This window comes from Erpetoichthys calabaricus, chromosome 10, assembly GCF_900747795.2.
Source record: "Erpetoichthys calabaricus chromosome 10, fErpCal1.3, whole genome shotgun sequence".
Taxonomy (NCBI): Eukaryota; Metazoa; Chordata; class Cladistia; order Polypteriformes; family Polypteridae; genus Erpetoichthys; species Erpetoichthys calabaricus.
In genome coordinates this window covers 90552584-90570599 of record NC_041403.2, presented here as the reverse complement: position 1 = coordinate 90570599, position 18016 = coordinate 90552584, and the positions used below count along the sequence as shown (strand labels likewise).

At 37.9% G+C, this 18016-nt stretch overlaps 1 protein-coding gene across 2 annotated transcripts in view; it reads right to left on the bottom strand.

The window, feature by feature from the left end:
* The window catches only part of hck (HCK proto-oncogene, Src family tyrosine kinase), a 140103-nt gene extending 125703 nt beyond the window's left edge, over window positions 1-14400 (bottom strand). For both annotated transcript variants that reach the window (XM_028811575.2, XM_028811578.2), the window contains exon 1: window positions 14219-14400. The gene's annotated coding sequence lies outside the window, so the exon portion shown is untranslated. The remainder of the gene's footprint in view (window positions 1-14218) is intronic.
* Window positions 14401-18016: the final 3616 nt, after the last annotated feature.

Below are 18016 nucleotides of genomic sequence, written 5' to 3'. Positions count from 1 at the left end.
CTTTCTAACAACAGGAGGTATCATAGGGATAATTACAGCATAATTCTAGAAAACCAAAGATCGTGCCATGATGGTGCATGCAAAGTTAATGATGTAACTGTGCTATAATGCATAAAATCATTTTTTTTCTAGCATTATATTAGTTTAGCTAGACAAGACCATTTACAATTTTGAGGATTTTAGGCTTTAAGTCAAAATCTTCTAAAGATTTTAAGCTTGCTTAAAATGTCAATGAACAGTATCAGCCGGTTGTAATATGTGTTATTATTCTATGTGCTTTCAGCCAAAATATATCTGTCTCTAGGACCAATATTAGCAGGAGCACATACAACCCACCTTGGGTATCAGCTTTAGATTTGTAGATAAGATAGTTAGAGCTTTATTTGCACTTTACAGACTCTCTTTAAATAAATACATAAATGTATATATTGTCACACACGTGCACATGGGAGCCAGCCACAGGGACTAAAAGAAGGGAATTCCATGCCTGGCCAGGGGGTGGAGGGGAGCACTCAACCCTCTTATTTTGTCCCCACAGACAAGACACGGGAAATTGCAAAGGTGTCACTTCCACCTCGGATCCCGAGGACAACATCATTTCCTTAAACCTGCCTATAAAAAAAAGTTCTTTCCTCCACTGGCAGTTCTGTTTTGGACTCAGATCTATACACAATTGTATTGAAACTTTGTCTTTTGCAGCCAAGGTCAAGTTCGCAGGTGGTTGCCCCAAACCTTTGTCTTGTGTCGATTCTCATCTTTTCACTATATATATATAAATATATATATATATATATATATATATATTATTAGTGCCGGGAATCATTTAAAAAAATAACTAATTAATCCCATAAAAAACACACTAATGCACAAATTTAATATAGAAAAAAAGAAATTAAAAAAAAAATTATGGCATAGTTTACATTTAAACAGTGACCTTAAACCTGAACTTTCAACTAAAATACAACCTGAATTTGAATGCCTACCTAAAAGGCAAGATGAAAAGAAGGCAATAAGAAAACAAGTCCAATGTATTAATCATCAATTGGCATAGCATACAAGACACAGACGTGTTAAAGTAAAAATTAAACAACTGAAATGACTGATAACTCTGAATGCACTGCTGAGGACTGATTTAATTGAAAGAATAAGCATCTCTTAAATGGGCATACATTAAAACCTGTGTTAAAACTCCTTAAATACTATGCTCAATTGTTCATCACCATCAACGACTTGATAATTATACTCTATAGAAGTACTTTTTAACGGTGTGCCATGTGTAGTGCCCCTGGGTCCTAACCTGAGACAGACACCCACCTCTGGTGGACGAGACCTGTCTGAGGAGGATGGGACTACCTGGAGAAGCTGAGATTAAAGCAGCTCTGTGCTAGCTGTTTTGCAGACACAGATCTCCAAGCTGCTTTTTTTGCCGCCACCTGTCCCATCCCTTTGATCAGTTTAGCACATGTAAAGATTTAATGCTTTTGTGGTTGGTGGAATCGTGCCTTGGGATTTTTCGGGATACAAATAGTGTGCCACCACAGAAAAATGGTTGTAAAACATTGATCTACCCACACCTTTGCTACTGGCATGGATTACTAAGTCACAGTTGATAAGATTTTTTAGGGTGAATACGGAAGTGGAGCATGCATTGGAGGCCATACACATTTTGTTTTCTGAACTAAGAAAGAGAGGATATACGAGGTGCTTTTTGAGAGAAGTAAAAATAAATGTTATGGCACAATGAAAGAAATATACTGTGATGCCAGGTGTCTTTCTTAGTAAACATACTGGAGTACCACAACTCCCGGATTGTGATTCCGCTGAAATGTCAGAGTGGTCTTGGTTGACTGGATCCGATTCCTTAGATGGGGTTGGAGGGTGGAAGGATAAGTGTGATTCCAGTTATAGCAACTGGCAATGGTGGTTGAACGGTATATTCTCTGGAGTAATGAGTGCAAGTTCTTATTTTTCATATATGAGGAAATGTAAGGGGATTATATGTATTGCTGGAAAACTTCAACCTTATTCTGTCTCTTTTCATTCTTCTTCCTTGCCATTATGGGACATCCATTTGTTGCTTGGGTATAAAAACAATCCTCTAGGGACATCTTTGGATTTATATGATTGGCCTTCACACATTTTCACACTTAAAAGGTTGAGTAATTGGTTACTGGAAGTGTCTGGATTTAGATGTTGGCAGCAGACACCAGTGATTAATATGCCTACATGTGTGGAATGGAAACATTGATGGTAGTAGAACTAAGGGAAACTAAGGGAAAAGGGTAATTGTATGGATAAAAAGTTTGATGTCTTTGGAGGGACTGCTGATATTTATCCTAGGTTAGTAGGGTGGGACTTATATCCTAAGGCTAGTAGGTGGTATTGGGGCCTTAATACTGTTCCTTTCATCCCTGAGGGTAGGACCTACCCTGGTAATTTTAATATGCAGATTTCCCAACAAAACCAGGAACATAATGGTCCCCCACAAGACCCTGAATTTAATATCCTTGAACAGGGCCCTGATGTTAAAGGACCCCTTTGGACATCGAAGGTTAAAATCTTATTAACAGGCCCTGATGTTAATAAATCCCCCTCAGGCCCTGATGGTAATAAGTTCTCCCCAAGTCCTAAGGCTAATAGTATCAGATGGGATCCAGATGTTAATACTCATTTATTTGACCCTGAGGTTAATAGTTCAATATTGGACCCTGATGCTAACAGTGTAGTAGGCCCTGATGTTAATGGTCTACCAAGTCCCGATATTAAGAATTCCAACATGAGCCCTGATGTTAACAGTCCCAAGGGGGGCCCTGATGTTAAAAGCCCCTATTTTGAACAGGCAGTTGATTTGGTTAACTCAAATGGGGGACTGACTTGCCCTCACCCAAACCCTGACCTTAAGGTTAGTGGGGTAGGACATATTTTAAGATCTAGGGACCAGAAGCCTGAACCTAATTATAGCTTATTAGGCCCTGAGGTTAATAAATCCAACTTGAACCCTGATGTTAACATTCCCAATTGCAGCCCTAAGGTTAAAGGCCCCTATCTGGAACAGACATTGGATTTTTTTAATCCAAATATGGGACTGGCCTGCCCTTGCCCAAACCCTTACCTTAAGGTTTGTGGGGTGGGGCTGATTTTGAGATCTGGGGGCCAGAAGCCCAAATCTAATTACACTTCTCTACATTCCCGAAAATTGAGCAATATTTGGTTTTCCATATTTGAAGTGGGGGATATACAGAAAACAGAATGAGAGGTGTGCTTAGTTTTTAATGAATGGGACGTGGCCCTGATGAGGGAGGAGTTTCGATGGAACGTCTAGGAAAGGATGGTGAAAAAGGGGGATTGGTGGAAAGTGGAGGACTTAAGTAAGGATTAGGAATATTTGGAGGTGGGACAGGTGCGTATTGAGAAATGAATTGGTTGGGAGACAGGAGAATGGTCGGAACAGTGGTGGGACAGACAGGTGGAAAGAGGACAGGAAGTGGAGGTGGAACAAGTGGTTGGGCAGAATAATGAGAATATACTTCCCTAATATTTACATTTTCAACACAAGCACAGAGGGTAGTGAGAATATTGAAAGACAATTTCTTGCAAGTACTGTATAACCAATAGATGAGGATTTACAACAATTTAAAATCATGGCGGCCTATCGGAGGAATAAAAATTTGAGGGATCTTTTGGTTAGGGCATCATGTACTATTAAAAAGAAAAACAAATGTGCATGGCAGGGATAGAGCGGCATATTTTTCACGAAATGTCTCTTACTACAAAAAATTGCATTTATGCTGTGCAATGTCAGAAGTGTGGTCTTATTTACATAGGGGAGACCAAAAACAATGTTAGAGCGTGGTTTGTCCAACATCTGAGACTAACTGAGAATCAGGAAAGGCAGACTGAACTCTATAAACATTTTTCTCAGCCCGATCACTTGCCCGTTATGTTTCCTATTGAACACGAACGTTTCTGGAATTAAATGGTTATGTTACATTCTTTGAATAAATCAGCGAAGATGCTCCAAACTTCAACATGGATAGAGATAATCATTACACCTGTGTTTCTTAGAAGTTTGTCATTATATTAGGGCAATCAGCACTGTAAGCTACCTGGCGGACTGGCAAGTTAAACACAGAGGTACTAAAGACTTATTTTGTTTTTAGTACCACTCAAAGATAACTTATTTAGCACTTATGTGATATGACATTGATTCAATCTTCTTACAGAAACATTTAATGAAAAAAAGACAGCATAATTTTTACCTTCAGAACTTTTCCTCCCATTCCCTCACACCAATGTTAGTATGTACAAATCAAGAAAATGTATACCAGTTCTACATTTTGACATGTGGCATATCGTTGTGAACTACGTAATATGAAATGTTAAACATTTAACTGAAAATTTTATTTCAGAAAATGTTCAAAGGTATATATAACTACGGTACTGGGAATGAATGTAATTCTTTAGGTACATACTTATTTGTATTATTGTTATCAAAGCACGGCCTGAGACATTTGCCTTATCGCTGGTATATGTACAGTATATGTATGTATACGTATATATATATATATATATATATATATATATATATATATATATATATATATATATATATATATATATATATATATATATATACTGTATATATATATATATATATATATATATACACACACACACACATTATGGTTTGAACACACACCATAATGACTAAAACGCAGACTTGGCTGTTCAAGTCCCAGTAGAGGAATTATGCAGACATATTGCTATTGGTATAAAGGAGCCCCAGTAGTGTTTCTTGACATACTTCTGCTGAATAATTTGTTGGCTGAAAGTACTCAATGTTAGTGTGTCAGTAACAGTGTAGAAAATCACACTGGCCATCACAGAATTGTAGAAGATGTAAAGGATGTCACTTCCCATGTTAAAAGAATGCAGTCTCCTAAGGAAAAAAAACAGTCCAACCTGTAATTAACATGGACCCACAAGTACTTGTATGAGTGGACGACCTCTACATCCACTCCCTGAACAATAACTGGACATAGAGGCTGTTTGTGTGTGGCAAATGTGAATAACCAGTTCATTGGTTTTTGTGATGTTTAGTTGCAGACAATTCTCTTTGCACAAAGAAACAAACTTCTCCACTGGACCCCTATACTCGTCTCATCCCCCTTATCAAAATACCCCATAAGTGCAAAACAGTTTGAGAATTTCTGCAAATGACATGACCTGGTATTATATTTATAGCCTGCTGCGTGCAGAGTTAAGAGAAAAGGAGACAGGACTGTTCCTTGTGGTGCTCCAATGTTGCGCACATCCATACTTGAGACACAGTACTTGAGTCTCACAAACTGCGGTCTGCCTGACAGATAGTCCATTATCCAGGACACCATAGCCTCATCTACCCGCATATATCTGAGTTTAACTCTATATATTTGAGTTTAACTCTTAACAAGGATGGTTGTGTGGCATTTTAAGCCACTTTCCAATAGTGCACAAAAACTCAACTTTAATTATTATTTTTTGATGCTTTGTTAGGAAGGTATTCACTTTTTAAGCCTGATGAACCGCAATATTACAATGAATCAGCTAACTACCAGCTACCACCTAGAGCACATTTAATGTACAGTATCTGCAATTCTAACGTTATTAGCTGAAGTTCTTGCACACCTTCCTCAAATTCCCTAAATATTTTTTTTTATATCACATTAGATAATATGACAGAGCTTTGCAAAATCTGGTAGGAGACAAAGCAAATTAAGTGTACAAGTTCTTATAGTAGGCAGGAAGGTTTGTATTTACAGGAGGGGAGAAGTGCCTGAAGTAAACTGAAACTGACATTACCTCAAATAACCAACTTCCTAATGCTTGTAAGCAATTTACTCATTATCTGATTACATGGAAAAAACATTAAGAAAAATGCCTTTGCAAGTTACTTATTTTCAGCTGATGGCAGACAATTTAAAAAATGACCTCTATTTTAAGCCAACTTCCTCAAGAGAGAAATTATTCTCTGAAGCAATGCTGATTCTGGAACATGGTGTTTATTATAGTATATTTTTTATCAATTTACAGTAAAGCTTTCAAGTTACTGTGTGAAATACTGAGAAGAGGATCAGCGAACTTGCTTGCATACAAAGAAAAGATTTTGATTGGTGAGTCAATTGCTTTACACGTTAATTTTCATCACTTGGAAGAATGATTAAAAGTGATAAATGCTTAAAAATGCTTCAAATTGATGTCACTTTAATAGAAATGTAATTGACTACTCAAGAAAGTAATCATGTTTTATATCTTTTCCATCTACAATCTGAACTATGCTCTGTGAAACATTGGGAATCTCTCCATCCATACATTCAATGTGAGATATCTCTAAGAACATGAGCAACAGTTAGATGAAATATATCATTCCACCCCTTATTGAACTAAGGGAATTCATAGCCACAGTAGATCCACTTATTTGAGTGGCATGAGACACAAAACAGGAATCAACTCTATTCAAGGATTCCATTCCATCAAAGCCCAAACTCAAACACGGACGCAAAGTTACTCATACCTGGCCAGTTTAAAACTGTCAATTAACATAACATGCACATCTTTGGGATGTGGGAGGAAAACAATTTCATCTCAACATTTTGCTGAAAATTATACTGAACAAGGACCACTATGTCAAAGGAGTAGCGTTGGAAGGAGCTGCTACTACATAACCATGGAGGTTGTAAAATAACTTAATCACAGAAAGAACACAGCTTGAGAAAATATGTACACTGAACAAGCCAGTTGTCAAATGAAACAATTACAATCAGTAAGATAAGATCTCGTGTTTTCTAATCTCGTGTTTCCTATATACATTTAAAGTTAATCATACAATAAAAAAACAAAACAATAACATTTTAAACCCTCTTAATCCGGTTCATGAAAATGGAGCCCAAAACATATCCCAGCATCACCAGTCAAATGGCTGAAACCAACCTGCTCCAGGTTTCAGTCTATCATACGCCATTACTCACGTACTACACACTAACTCTCAATCATGAGTCAGAAAATTAACCCAGGACACACAACTTTACGATATGGAAGAGAAACCAGAGCACCTAAACGAACACCCACCACAAAATATGCCTCATCTGGAATTTTAACATAGGAATCCGTAGCAGTGAACTGGCAGGTCTAGACACTGTGCCACCGCACCATCAAAAATAAAAAATATGCAGATCAATAATAGCGAGCAGCATATACTATATACTAATATATATACTATATACTATCAGTTTAGAGTCACTTGGGGTTAGACAAGGATACGGTGATACAATAATGACAAAAGTCTGCACAGGTCATTAGTTTTTGTTAAGTCTTAATATTTTAAGTTTCCCCTTTACTGCATCTTAAAACTTGTGAATGATGAGGTGCCTACAGTAACATTCTTAAAAGGCTTTGTTCAGTGAATGGCTATCATTATGCAAATCAGTAATTAGTTACATTGATAAGCATTTCAAATGTGGATTCAATTTACATTGCTTCTTTATTATACCATGAAATACAAGAAAATAAAATAGCAAAAACAGGCGGACAAGGGGATATGATTGTGTTGGTCCTCGTGCAGAAGAAGTGAGATTACAGGGTGGATGCAGTGGCGTAGCTAGAGTTAGTGCCGCTCGGGGTGGGGCAGTGTTTCAATTTGCCACCCTCCAACATATCTCAATATGTTAATCTATTTAAATAGAAAATTAAAATGATGAATAGAGAAAAATTGAGATAAATTTTGCATAGATTTATTCATATATAGAGAAACAGCAATAATTTTTCATTTATCATTATTTATAAGCATCAGCTAGACAAAACTATAGTATAGATGCACTGATAAGCCATGTTCTAATTAATAGTTTAATATAATTATGCTGTGAAAACCAGAGCCAGTGTAGTGTACAAGTGATAGGTGGGGATGTTTTCTGCACAGAGCAAGAACGCATTCAGATCAATAACAAAACAAAATTATAAATTGTAAATTATTTGTTTATTATCGGTGTGATTTTTATGTTTATTTTTGTTATTCCCTCATACATTTCAACTGCTGTGTCTGATGCCGTCACAGAAGGACAGTCTGAAAATCATTTCTGAAGCATTTGTGGATAAAAATCAAAGAATTTCACTTTTTTAATTTGTGAGTGATATTTTTCCAAACCCTGCTGCTTACACATGAATTGTACTGAGCCTTTTGGCCAATAATGCCGCCCCCAAAAATGTGCCATCCAGGGCAGACCGCCCCCTCCACCCGTCCCTAGCTACGCCACTGGGTGGACGTTGAAAGTCAGATGAGTTTGCTAGCTATCAATTTTGTTATTTTTTGGAAGGGGAGAAATCAGTGTTTATTCAAAGCTCTTTGGCTGATATCATTTGCATGTGACATTTTCTGCAAAAGATAACATTGAAAGATAACCAATACTGCCTAGAGATATGTGCTTTGTTGACCATTGCAGCACTCTTTTGGAATTAAGAAATAAGTGATAAGAGAGCACCTTCTAAAATGATTACCTATTACTGCATAATCTAAACCCCCCTCCATAATCTAATACTCTGGTTAGTAAAACCTCTGCCGTTATTGTGCTAAATGCTAAAGAATTTGCTTGCACTTTATTTTTCAAATAAAGTACTGTTTAAATTATACTGCATTTGAATCCTGGCCTGGGCAGTTAGTTAGCGTGTTCTATGGCAAACATGTGAAGGAGAGGTACCTCATCCAAGGTTGGTTCCTGTCTTGTGCCTGGTGTTGCAGGGTTAGACATTGCCTCAGTGTGGTTCCGAACTAGATAACCAGGTTAGAAAATAAATGAATGAATAACTGAACCATACATTTGTTGAAATAAAACCATACTAGTTCTGCCATCTCAGAGCACTTGAGTCCTAATTTAAATGTGGGCTACAGAAGCTTCTTTGACAAGTTTACGTATTCCTCCTTTTTTCTGAGTTTATTCCTGAGACGCTGATTTCTTCCTAGATTCAAAAGCAGTGCTGTCTCACAGATTGGTGACTGTGACTGAACTAATGTTAGAAAGCTTGAATGCCTATGAGTGTGCCTTGTCCCTGGCCTCATTCCTGCTTTGCATGCTCTAAGAATGGACAAATGGACAATGAATATGTCTGAAAATAAAATGCAGACATTCTTGGGATCAAGTGCTTGTAACACATGAAAAGTAAGTGAGATATGGTGGATGGAAATTAAATCAAAAGTTAAAATGACAGGCAGTGTTAACACGGAAGAAGGACATTTGCGCTTTGAGTACTGAGAAAAGCGCTATATAAATGTAATGAATTATGATTATTATTATTTGCTTTTAATTCACCCTTAAGTAATTGTAGCAAGCAGTTCGGTTTGACTGTTTTAGAGATGAGTTACGATAAAACTCATCAATCATCCATTTATTTGCAGAACTTTGTTATCCAAAGTGAGATGTACCTGATTCCAGGAAAACCAAAAGAAATATAGGAGCTAACACAGCACTCCTTTACTCTAAATGTATATAATTATATTTGTGGGTGTTTGTGTGCATGGATGAAAGAAAGAAAGTGAAACTTAATGCATCACTGAAACATAACAAAGCAGTGAAAACAATACAATGTTTGCAGTGTTTAGAGTCCATCAGGTATGCCTAAAGATAAATATTGTTCCCCATTCCTTTTAGTACCGAACGATATTTTTCACATTTATCAAATTTTTGATGTATGTCAATACCATCTTAAGCAAACTCTTTTATTGTAGAGAAACATACGCACAGATTCACATGTGTACAATATATATGTAAACATATATCTGTGAGATTTGCTACTTTATGTTAGCCACCTGTGTCTTAAAGCAACATCCATCTTCCTACCAACTCATTTCATAGGGAGCAAGAGCTTAATCCAACAATAGCAGGCTTGAGCTGTAGGTGCCCACTCACATAGGCAATCTAACAAGAGCAATTTAATAATGTCAAACAACCAAGCAGCAAGTTATTGAACTTTGGTAGGAAACTAGAACCTCAAAGGTTCACCACAAATACAAACTCAAATCACACAATTGCTGTAAGATTAGCAATTACAGTTACAAAATGTTAATCCTAATCTACTGTATAGTTACTGCATAGGACACATAAAACGTAACACATTATGAAGCGCATTAACAAAGCCTGGTTGTCCTTTTATTCTGTAGAAGTCTTAAAATATTTTAGCATTATGTTACTACTATTCTGACACCAGGTCTTTGAAGCCTTTGGAAAATTGTAATTTATTCAAAAACATTTTGCAAATCCATAAAAATAAGACATGCATTGGCAGACTAAACCATCTGGCTGAATGCCTTCATTATAAAAGTGAATATAAAACAAAGAAGAGAACCGTGCTATCGATGACAAGTATCTGCAACACAGCCTTTCTTTGCTCCAAATTCCACTGCACAGTTCTTCAACAGCTGAACGACTGTGACCTATAATATGGTTACAATACGGTTTACTTGCTAGGCTTACAAAATGTGCAGCTGTTAAATTTGTCTGCTAAATCTGAGGCCATTTTTGACCTTTGCATAACCAATGTTTATTTAGAGATTTCCTTTCTGCTCTCTGCCTATGGTCAAAAATTCACAGCATCAAATCAGCTTACATATTTGTTGCATGTAATATACAAAGTTGCTTGTTGTTGTTGTTACTGTAGCTTATTTTATCTTTATTTAAGCTCATTTGTTTTTTTATCATGTTTATATTTTTTGTTGCTAAATAATTTTGCTTAAAGCAGTCAAATAATAATAAACTGAAAGTGGTGTAAATAACACTGAACCTTATTAAGAAGTTCACAACTCAAAAAATAATTGAACGATTTATCAGAATGCAGAAACAAAGGAACAACAAAATAAAATATGATGTTCAGGATAAACAATATACTGCATTTTACCTGTTCATGTAAAAAAGAAATATATCTTACAAAGTAATTACATGAATACTGTCAGTACTAGTTTTGTTGATTTAGCAAATACAGAACCAGGATAAAAGAAATAATACTATATTCAAATGCACCACTAGGTAACTTGTTCTATGAATCTGTAATTCACTGATACTTTCCAAAATAGGAACGTATTGACTTTTTTCATTTGTCTATCTCTACACCCCACTGCTCTCTCTCTATACTAATCATTGTAGGCTAATAGCTGGCACCAGACTTGTTTATTTTCTGTTTAATGTTAAAAATGTCTGTCCTCTGTCTTTCCATTCATCCATTCTAATTGCCTTTTGAATTGGCTTAAGAGATTCAGTTCTCTTAATCCTTCCTCTTTGTCACTACCCTGCCGTCCTGGATGTCCTGTAGCTCATCTCTGAACTTTTTCTTGTGTCTGTGCTGTAACACAAGGAGTAAAGACTGCTCAGGCATCTTAAATAGGCCCACACTCCCAAGGTGCACCATATCTAAGTTTTTAAAATTAAAGAAAGAAATGTAAACCCTAGACACTAGCATGAAATTATGCAAGAAATTCAGGATTTTCTTTAAATTATCTTTAACTACGTCAGTATCAAGAAGAATTAAGTTGCACCAGGTTTTAAGATTTAAAAACATCATAATGAATTGCAATAGCAGTATCCTTTCTTTATTTTTTAATAACAACAATGGTTTGTTTAATAATACTGCAGTTTGCACCATGACCAATGGCATCCTACTGAGCAGAAAACTAAACCTAGATCTACGGAAATCTTAAATCTTTAAGCATCAACATGACAGACTCATTCCGTAACCGTAGCAAAGGAGGACTGTATATGTGAGGAGTTCAGGACGTGAAGTGTTCCCTCCGGAGTGTCGGTCAGAACAGGCGTAAATGATGCAGAAAAATACACACAGCCGCTCACAACGAATTTATGACTGATTTACTTGAGGGTATAAATACCTGTAATTGAATAGGCGTTATGTAGGTGGTGTACAGTAAAAAACGGATACGCAGCACTTATAAGTAAATTACGCAGAAATCCACCAGATGTCAGTATTACTCAAATTAGTACTAGCTTACCGCCAGTATGAAATCCAAATCAATAAAGTTTATCAATAAACGGTATCAACAAACTTATAGTAAAGTACATTGGCGTAACAACATAAACTATTATTGAAAGAATGGTGCTGCACGTAAATAACACAAAGGCACATTCCCAACCCATAAACACTACACGGTGCACTTTAGACAAGTTTACGTCATAACCGTAAAACAAACACGTAATACAAGTAAAACACCGATGAACCCACCTCTGGTCATCAACACACACTTCTTGACTGATTCGGTGTATTTGAGACTCTTAGCTATTGCAATTATTAGAACTACTTAAGGAAATAACAAAACACACATATATCTTTCTTCTCCGCTAACATCCCACAATTCTTGCTCTCGCGCATGCTGAGAGGTGCACCCTGAAATGTGAGCCGTGTCTCTCAGTTATTGCTGTCTCTCTAACGTTAACGTTAATGCATACACTGGAAATAAATAACTAAACCTCTTAAGGTTACTTGTGAGTTAAGACAATTCTTTGCATTGTTATCTATCCATTTTCTAACCTGTGCTGTCTTTGAAGCCAACTGTGTATGAGACCCCAATCTATATGTGAATTTCCCATTGGGATTAATAAAGTATCTATCTATCTATCTATCTATCTATCTATCTATCTATCTATCTATCTATCTATCTATCTATCTATCTATCTATTTATCACAGGGCAGCCGTTCATCGCGGGGCTTTAGAGATGCCAACTAATGCAATACGCCTGCTTTTTGGATGTTAGAGGAAAATGGAGAACGTACAGACTCCACACAGACTGCAATCTGGCTATGAATCAAACTAAGGAACCTGGTGTTGTCAGGAAGCAGCTCTACCCTTAAATATACACTATTGTGATATCCAATATTTTCTGAAACCTAGAACAATCCATATGGAATCCAACCATTGGAGGTCCACCACAGTCAGTAGGTTTTTGTGTGCAGAAAAGCAGTGTACCCTTCGCCTTTGTGGGGACGTCCATAAAACGTTTTTAAAACTTCCCCATTTGCCTTTTGACGTGGTCTCTGTTGGTGAAACTAGTTTAGAAAAGCGTTCAAAATTATTTTTGCATGATCAGTACCAGAACACAGCATTATGTAACCTACCTAATTCTATTTGGAATCATGGAGGACAGAGCCTATCCCAGCAGCATTGAGGACAAGGTGGAAACCAAACCTGGACTGGGCAAATGGGCCCAGTATTGAATCGCCAATTAACCCATCATGCTAATCTTTTGGAAGCTTAAGAACAGAGTACTTGGAAAACAACACACGGGAACAGGCGGGGAACATCCAAAGATCACAATTCCAGTGACTGCTTAGAAAATGAAAGCTGTGATTCCGAAGATAGCTCTAACCACCACGCCACCATTCCACCCCATAGCCGGTACCAGCTACTTTGCAAAAGCTCAGATGAAGAAGAACATTTAAGGATTGAACGCAAATTTAACTTAGTGGATGGAAAAGTCAAAACACATTTTATTGGCAGAATTTAATTGAGTCGCAGGGTTCATGAAAAACGCAAGCAGCGTTTCACTTGACTAGCTTGATGTCTCTTCAATAGAGTAAAGCTCCTTCGGCCACTTCCTTTCTTGTGTGGTTAGAACCCAGAATGCACAACCAGATACCCAATGAGATCAATCAGTATAAATTGCAAGCAAACAAACAAAAAGTATAAAACGGCTTTTCAGAGATAGTGCGGATTTCATATACAATAGCTGCCTATTTCACTCTGAACAGACTCAGTATTTTATTATCCCATCTTAAATTAATAAAAGGTGAACTTGGATGAATGGACTTGTTACAAACTACTGTAAAACATATGAACTAACAGTAGGTCACGTCATTTCTTTAGCAGGATGAACGTTTGAAGATTGCACCGCTAGCAAACGGCAACTCAGAATCGGTGTAGCGTTGCTTATCAGTTCTAATGAATCAGACGCCGCTTCCCTAAAACGAGAATCGAAGGTTTCACCGGCCATGCGAACGGTTGTTCGGGTATACAAATGAAATTGCCTAAACAGCAACCGTCCACTTTTTATTTTCCAGAATCACTTATTTGATTAACGGACCGGCCTTTTTAGCTCCCGGCCCTACTCTTAACTTATTAGTATGCTTTTGTAAACTTTATAAACGACAATCATGAACTTTTTTTTTACTGCTATACCGACAAATAACGTACCTTTAATATAAAAGCCAAGATCAATCGAGATTTCAGTTTCTCTTTAGTCCTTGTTAATTTTCTAAAGAAGTGCCGTCCTTTCATATAAAGCGAAGTATCTCCATTCTGTGATGTGAAGAAGAGCTCCACTAATCCGGAGAAGTCAGCTGTAAACTCGCATGAGGAAGTTGCTGGCTTCACATAAGGTTGAGAAATGCGTAATTTAGCCAGCGGAATAGGGAAGTACCGCCCTTCCAGGACTGAACTGTTAGTCGGCTGTTAATTCTTAAGTATATAAAGGATCAATAGCTCGATGATCTGAGTATCGTATTCTTATTACACGTTTACTAAAGTTCGCATTATTTCTGATTAAGAACTAACGATTATTATTTTTCTCTTGCAGATGGTAGGTAAATGTGTGATAACGACTGGCATGAATGTTTCATCTCAGTTCCGGGATTGAGAGGCATTCCGTGTAAACCAAAATGAGCAGCGGACAAGGCGGAGATCCTTGCGGAGCCCCACTTTTGTCCTCACTCATCTCAGAAGAAGACACGTGCACCAGTAAACCAATGCTGCACCCATGCGCACTTCACATTCTAAATCTCTTCCGTTGTTGAATTTTAAGAAGAGCCTCTGATCGCGTTCACTGGCTTAATATAAATTTGATAATATCGAAAGCTCTAGATTAATCAATAGTTGTACTATTTATATCTCGAACATTTAAAGAAAAGTGAATATCTCCAATCCAGCCCACACTCATTATTGGTTAACACTTATTTACTGTACAGCTGCTTTTATACCTTGCCTTTTTTCACTTTCATTGATTTCCATGCGACGACTGACGGCACACAGTAAAGTACCCCATACCCGTTATTACACCGGGGTATTCGTACTGGAGTGTAAAACCGGAAACGAAAAAAAGCAAGGAAGTTAAACGCCCACCTCAGCAAATTGTCACCACATTTTGAAAACGGGGACTTTTTATTCTAATTTGACTTTCAAAGTAGCCCGCATCGTTTACTGTACCTACCGTTGTAGCGGAAGTGTCCTCCTGCAGCCCAGCTGTTCACAGTCGCTGCGTTTAAATCGAAAGCGACATGTAGTGAAGTTCGGGGTTACCATATGGTCTGATCTGCCAAGTTCGGGGTTACCATATGGTCTGATCTGCCTCCTGTTCTATGTCACCTCTGAAACACGGATTTTAGAGCTCTTCGCGTTTAATCATTTATGTCTTTGTGGACACAGGAATAAATGTCTCAGGTCTGAGTGATTTACTCACATTATTTAACCCACTTATAAACGCACACAAATGGATAACTTGTGTTTTAAAGAAATGATGTACATGAGATATAAAAAGTAAAAAAAAAAAGATGTAAAAAGTAAACAACGCTGTTTTTTGTCTAACTTACGAGATCCAAGAGAGCCATCCTAGCAGCACTGGTTGCAAAGCAGGAACAACACTGGGCAGGGTACCAGTCAGTCTGAGGGCCCACTCACACATGAACACGGCCAGCTTAGAGCTGCTACTTAAGCCATCGTTTAGGAAGTTCAGAACACCTGCAGAAGAATTAATGCAGATGCCAGGAGAAAACACAAAGATCTAGAAAATTTGAATCCAGAATGCTAACTGGGGTGATTATATTCTCTACTTGTATTAGCATGTTGAGAGAAGTTTAGAATTGATTCCTCCTTATCTTATACATAGATAATTTGGAATGCAAACTGCACAATAATATAGCCAATAGCCAATATTTTCTTTAGCATATGTTGGGGCGGCATGGTGGCGCAGTGGTAGCCCTGCTGCCTCGCAGTAAGGAGACCTGGGTTCACTTCCTGGGTCCTCCCTGCGTGGAGTGTGCATGTTCTCCCCGTGTCTGCGTGGGTTTCCTCCGGGTGCTCCGGTTTCCTCCCACAGTCCAAACACATGCAGGTTAGGTGCTTTGGCAATCCTAAATTGTCCCTAGTGTGTGTGTGTGTCCTGCGGTGGGCTGGCGCCCTGCCCGGGATTTGTTCCTGCCTTGCACCCTGTGTTGGCTGGGATTGGCTCCAGCAGACCCCCGTGACCCTGTGTTAGGATTTAGTGAGATGGACAATGACTGACTGATATCATATGTTTAAGCAATATGTACAATAAGAATTAATTTGTGAAATCTCTCTCTTCTCTCCTCTATCCAAAACACTGGAATGTGCTGTTTCTATCCAAGTCTCTTCCTTTACTTCTACAGAATAGACTGCTTGATCCTAATCAGTCAGGCTTCAAGAGGGGTCATTCCAATGAGATGGCTCTGCTTACCATTGTAGATATATTATGGCTGGCTAAGAGATATCAACATGTCATTTGGACCCATACAGTAAGATCTCTCCTAAGCAATCAACACAATCAACCATCAAACTCTTCTTACCACCCTTTCTGTCATTGGCATTACTGGGACTGCCCTCAGGTGGTTTGACTCCTGTTCCTTGGGTAGATCTTATCATGTGCCCTGGTGAGCAGAGATGTCAAGTGGCATCTGGCAAGCACGTGGGTACCCGGATGACCTGTTCTGGGTGCTCTCCTCTTTTCTCTATGCATCTCCTTCATATACCCCATCATCATGTCCAATGATTTCTCTTAACAGTGCTATGCTGGAAATACACAGCAGTACCTGTCATTACCTCCAGAGGACCACACAGAGTCAGACAGAATCACTGCAAGTCTCACTGATATTGAAACCTGGATACATGAATTTCATCTCCAGCTCAATCTGGCAAAGCCAGGATTTCTTGTTATCAAAGATCATCCTTCTATTCTGCACCCCATTTGTGTTCAGCTTGGCTCATTATTGCTATCATCTGCCAAGTCTGTTCGCTGCCTTGATGTAATGATCAATGACCAGCTGTCTTTCACTGACCATGCTGCAACAATCTCTTGGTCTTAAGGATTCACTTTATACAATTTCTTCAAAGTCAGACTGTATCTGACAGAATATGCTACATAACTCCTGGTCCAAGCTTTGGTCGGGTCACATCTGAACTAAGGCAACTCTCTTATTGCAGCAGTACTGACTTGTGTCACCAAGCCACTGCAGATAATTCAAAATGCAGCAGCATATCTAAGATTCAACCAGCTGAGGTGGGGTCCTGTCACTCCTCTTTTCGGATCACTACAATGGGTCCCTTTAAGAGCACATATTAAGTTCTAAACTTTGCTGCTTGCCTACAGGGTAGTCAGTGGGTCAGCACCTATTATATGGAGACATTTGTGAGGCCTTATGTTCCTTCCTGGTTTGCTGATGAAAGACATCTTGATGATGATACTTTTGCATGACACCAAATCTTCATCCAGGTTGTTTTCATGTGTAACTCCTGGCTGGTGGAATGAGCTGCCCACCTCCATTAGATAATCTGGTTCCCTCGATGTGTTTAAGAGGTGTTTGAAGACTTTCTTGTTTGGTGAAATTGTGTTTAACTGATGCTGTTAGGTTTTTCTAACCTAAGAATTCTAACTGGCTTGTATTTTGTTGTGAGCTCTTCACTTGTGATGATCAATTTTATAACCTTGTCTGGAAATACTTATTCCCAAACAGTCTTCCAGACTGATGCTTGCTTAATTATGTTGACCTCTTTTGTAAGTCGATTTGAATAAAAACGCCTGCTAAGCACATAAATGTAAATGTAAATTGATAACAGACCAGTTAAAGCCTTCTCTGCTTTCTTATATTATGCTACATATACAGTATACTGTAGGCATCCTATAGAGGATCCCTGCTACATTACTTATTTTAAAGGTGAGTATGTTTGTTTAATTACTTATTTATTTTTGGATTGAAGATAAAT